Source organism: Sinocyclocheilus rhinocerous, unplaced genomic scaffold, assembly GCF_001515625.1.
Source record: "Sinocyclocheilus rhinocerous isolate Xijiao unplaced genomic scaffold, SAMN03320098_v1.1 scaffold2386, whole genome shotgun sequence".
In the NCBI taxonomy this organism is placed as follows: domain Eukaryota; kingdom Metazoa; phylum Chordata; class Actinopteri; order Cypriniformes; family Cyprinidae; genus Sinocyclocheilus; species Sinocyclocheilus rhinocerous.
In genome coordinates, this window is record NW_015623807.1 from 184,367 (window position 1) to 189,525 (window position 5,159).

At 34.3% G+C, this 5,159-nt stretch overlaps 1 protein-coding gene across 1 annotated transcript in view; it reads right to left on the reverse strand.

Annotated features, from left to right (window-relative positions):
• LOC107737037 (interleukin-6 receptor subunit beta-like) overlaps positions 1-2,047 on the reverse strand; it is a 21,339-nt gene extending 19,292 nt beyond the window's left edge. Inside the window, exon 1 of the mRNA XM_016548443.1 lies at positions 1,939-2,047. The gene's annotated coding sequence lies outside the window, so the exon portion shown is untranslated. The remainder of the gene's footprint in view (positions 1-1,938) is intronic.
• Positions 2,048-5,159: the final 3,112 nt, after the last annotated feature.

Consider the following 5,159-nt stretch of genomic DNA (forward strand, 5'->3'; position numbering starts at 1 on the left):
GCAAGGGTACCACCACGGTCAAGGCACAGAAACGTAGTAAGGACATCGTTAAAATGGTCTATTTGACATCAGGGGTTCAACCGTAATTTTATGAAGCTACAAGAAAACTTTTTGTGCACAAAGAAAACAAAAATAACGACTTTATTTAACAATTCTTCTCCTCCGCGCCACCCTGGCGCCATTTTGTAGAGTATCATGATGCATGCGCTGTGCCTTGTTTACATTCAGAGGAAAGCATGTGTGGTGGAGAAGAATTGTTGAATAAAGTCATTTTTGTTTTCTTTGCACACAAAAAGTATTCTCGTAGCTTCGAAAAATTTAAGCTGAATATTTAAGCAAATATCTTAATATGTGTTCCGAAGATGAATGAAGGTCTTACAGGTTTGGAAGGACACGAGGGAGAGTAATTAATGACAGAATTTTCATTTCTGGGTGAAATAACTCTAACCCTAAACGTTCTCCATTTCCCACAGAAGAAAGTCATATGGCTTTGAAGCAATGAGTAAATATTGACAAGAATTAGTGTGAACTGAATATTTTAAGACACTTATAGTAATTACATGTCAATTGCAATTAAATGAAAATGTATTAAATCTAAATCAATGGAATTAGCTGAATTTTAGACTGCTCTTTGACCCACTTTAGCAGGACTTAAGAATCCTTTATATGTAATTTCACAGTTACTTCTGTTTGAAAAATACTGCAATCTGAAATGTAATACTGAAAATTGTATGTCATGTATTTAACAAGCGGCAACCTCCCGCTCTCTCTCGTGAAGCCAACACGGAAGTGACTTAAACTGTAATTCGTCAACTGGCCGCTAGAGGCTGGCTGCAAAAGGGAGTCAGTCTCATAGACTCCCCATGTTAAAATGCCCAACTTTACAGCAGAAAAAAATATGTTTACAGCCTGGTACAAAAAGTGGTTTTGGTCTATATAACAAATTTTGCCCTTCTTGACAACTGTGAGGGGGGTGAATTTTTTTATAACTCGTCTGTTTAAATTATATTAAGCCTTAAAGTTTTGCATAATTAAGGGCGTGGCCACTTGAGTGACAGGTGAATTGCCGCTGCTGTCACCACTGTCGAGCTACTAAGCTGCTAAGATGGCGACGGCCAGCTCCGCCCACTTTGAGCTTCAAAAACGCTCTTAGGAAACCTACAGGTGACGTCACGGACACTACGTCCATGTTTTTATACAGTCTATGATCAATACTCGTATCGTCGTATCGATGTATCGAACACAGCACTATTATTTTCATGATTAATTGCCTATATTTTAATTGAACATCTGTCATAATAGCAACACTATAAGTGCAATCTTACCCCAAGGGTCTAACTAAACTACAATGTTTACTCCAAAATCTAAAAACATTCATGCGTCCACAAACCCCTCATTAACAAACAGACACAAAACACTTTGATAATCAACATAACACAATGCCACAGATAAGTATTTTCCAGAGACACAAAATTATCTGTCTGCAAATAGATAATGGTCATAAATTTCCCCATAGTAATTTTCAGATTTCAAAAGTACTACATTTATCAGTTACATACAGTATTTTCTACTGCAGATTACAATGTTTTGCTACTTGACATCATTTGAAGCTTATAACATTCTAGATTTGGGTTTTAGTGAGATTAAAAAATATATATATAACAATATAGTATTTATAGTTTTCTTTCCATGATATCACAATAAATTTATATAATTGGCAAGGATACCATCAATATGTCTGTACAAGCTCCAGAAAATATTTTATATATTAAGAACATTTATTCACTGGACTAGACTAGTATTACAAAGCACACTAAATGTACTGACGTTAATATCACAGTAACACGATCCCTATAAAGTACGCAGACGTTAAAAATAAAACTTAACACGCTAAACGATATCATAGAATTATATACATGAATTATAATGTTCTCTTACCTTCAGAGTGGCATCACATCATACTGTAACTTTACTGTAAATTTGAACACTTTTAAGACATCGCGTTTCTGCTCGTCCTGTGCGAGTGACTTCCGGTGATGTTTGAGCGGAAGCGCACACTCATCTGGAACGACCTGCGAACGTGCTCACGATCACTGAAGACGAGAGTGTGTGCTACAGATCGAAGCATTCTGAGCATGCGCAGAATCAAGACGAACGAGAGACCGAAACTCCCCTCGTGATTGGTCGGTAGAGCTGTCAGTCATTTAAATACGCCCCGTGATTCATAATCCATTACTTTTCCCGTTAGTCATGACCCACTGCCCGAAAACCGTGCAAAATGATCTCACTGCAGCCAATACATAAAGAACAAATTGAAAATCTATTATCATTATTATTATTATTATTATTATTATTATCTATTAGCCGATTACTTGTTTCGCTTCTGTTTCAGTGTTTATAACCATTTCTTACTATGTGTAAGTAAGTTGTTGTTTTTGGCAGTGTTATTTTTTAGGATTACTGATAAACTACTGTCCTTTGATTTGTATTATTTTTATTTGTTATTTATTTTAATTTTAGTTAAATTATGTCTGAATTTATTATGCCTGTATCGGTCTTTTATTAAGTTTTTAGTACTAGAGTTATTTTAATACTTGAACAAACTAAATGGAGATGAAATAATATATATATTGAATGTATAAATGTGTATATACAGTATATATGTATGTGTGTGTGGTTGTACATACACACATATGTAGTTGTTTTTGGTGTTTGGCTTAGAGTTATGTTAAAATCAATCATTATTATACTCTTATACCTTTTGTTTTTTAATATTTTGAATTGTTTTTAGCTTTATTTTTTGTTTTTCATTTAAATGTTAAGTTTTGACATTTTGTTGTATGCATTTGTCATTTTATTTAATCTCTTTATTTTTAAAATGTGTATAGGTAGTATTTATAAAGTTTTAGCTTTTAGTTTTGGATCTGTTTTTAGTTGTTTTAATACTACAATTGATTGCTTCTGTTGTCCTCATTTGTACGTCGCTTTGGATAAAAGCGTCTGATAAATGACTAAATAAATAAATAAAATAAGCGACAGACAAATTAGTGCTTGCTGAGGAATGTTCTCAGTATAAACATTTACTTCGAAGGGCGTTACTGATGTTTTAACGTTGCTTTGATGGATGCTATCATTGTAACAGTATTGCGCAATTCAGTGTGTTTAACCAGCGTTACTGCGCTTTTGTTGGCAAAGCCTTTTGCTTAGGATGTGTTATGACAAGCATAAATATTTCCTAACAATAAACTGTCTGTGACAAATCTACTCAACTATGCTCTGAATCAGAGACAACAAAGTCTGAAAATCGAATGAAACCAGTTTTAAGACTATTTCGGTTTAGGCATAATGTTTTGTTCTTTTTTTAAAAATGAGGAGAAACATCTAAATAAATTAAAAAGTAAAAGACTTTACTGAGATGCCAATAATAATGAAGCTTGTCTTTTATAAGAGCAATTTCTGAGTAATATAAAACAGTTTTTTTTTTCTTTGTGAGACGAAATTAAATGTGTATACCCAGATTAGACTTTACTAAACTAAATCACTGTGCTATTGCCTTTATTCTGTGGTCTGACTTTCATTTTGCAATTACATCTTACTTCTAAATATTAAAATAATTATTAATATAATCAATAATTTCTTCTGATGTATTTAAAGCTGCCATAAACATGATATATTTACTTAAGCAAGTAAATATTCCCTAGACACCTACAAGTCATCTCTGTTTCATCTTGGAATATGAATATAAATCATATATTAAAAGAGTTCTGCTGTACAAGTCTCCTTCTGTCCAGTGTCTTTATACAGGTGCATCTCAATAAATTAGAATGTCGTGGAAAAGTTCATTTATTTCAGTAATTCAACTCAAATTGTGAAACTCGTGTATTAAATAAATTCAATGCACACAGACTGAAGTAGTTTAAGTCTTTGGTTCTTTTAATTGTGATGATTTTGGCTCACATTTAACAAAAACCCACCAACTCACTATCTCAACAGCAAGAGAAAACACTACTACTTGAAGCTATATATAAATGACTAATAAATACCTCAATTAAACACCTGAAGCAGCTAATCAAGGTGTTCAGGGTTACTTGATAATTACAGACAGGTGTGTTGGAGCAGGGTTGGAGACCCCTATATTACAGCAACTGTGTGTAGTTTTGTGTATTTTTGTGACTTTGGTGCCCCCTACAGTTAAGTGTGTTCACTGTGAGGCTCACCAAACTTACACACTCCCAGACAGATGTTTGAGGGAAGCCTGGGAAAGACACAGAAGCCTTTCTGCTTATTAGAAGTCAGTGTACCATCAGAATGATCGTGATACTGATATGGCAAGGTAAAAAAAACTTACATACAGTTGCTTTAAATCAGTGGTTCACAGTCCTGGTTCTGGAGAAACCCCAACAGGTCTCTCTCATCTGACACAACCATTTCAGGTCTTGAAGTCCCAACTAATGAGCTGATGAGTTGAATCAGGTGTGTTTTATTGGGGAGACATACTGTACAAAATGCACAGTGTTGGGGGGCTTCAGGACCAGGATTGGGAACCACTGTTAAATACAGAGTTCTGGCATGAAACTCTAGATGGCGCAGTCCGATAGGTCTAACTCAATCTGACCTAATGACATCATTATCACATGGCACAGCTGATTGGTTCTCTCCTGTATCGGTAGCCAATGAGCTCGCTGCTCAACATTCAAATATATGACTAGTGCTTGCCGTAGCAGTTGCAGCTTGCTTCAGAAGCCCTCCACCTTCCCCAGCTCCACCTGTATAGATCTGCTATGAGGTGATTCATGTAAGGTAAAGAGTGCTGTAGTTAATATTTTGAATTTAGGACTACTTTGAAGCCTTAATTTTAAAAGTATCAAATTAAGACTTTATTATTATACTGACTATATTCATATCATATTAAGTTATTACGATTCCATACATAAACAATTTTCTTTATTAGTAGTAACAGTAAACAATAAGCTTAAAGCATGTTTAAATGTTACAGTTAAAATTTAAACCATATGCATACCATAGAAAAAGATCATAATTGTAAAATTGTATGAAAAACAGCCTTGGTAAGACTCAAAAGTTTTATCAAACAGGGATTCTTCAGCATCCTCATGATCTAAATGAAAAGCTGAACAGTATTACAGTTTTAAATTTGTCTC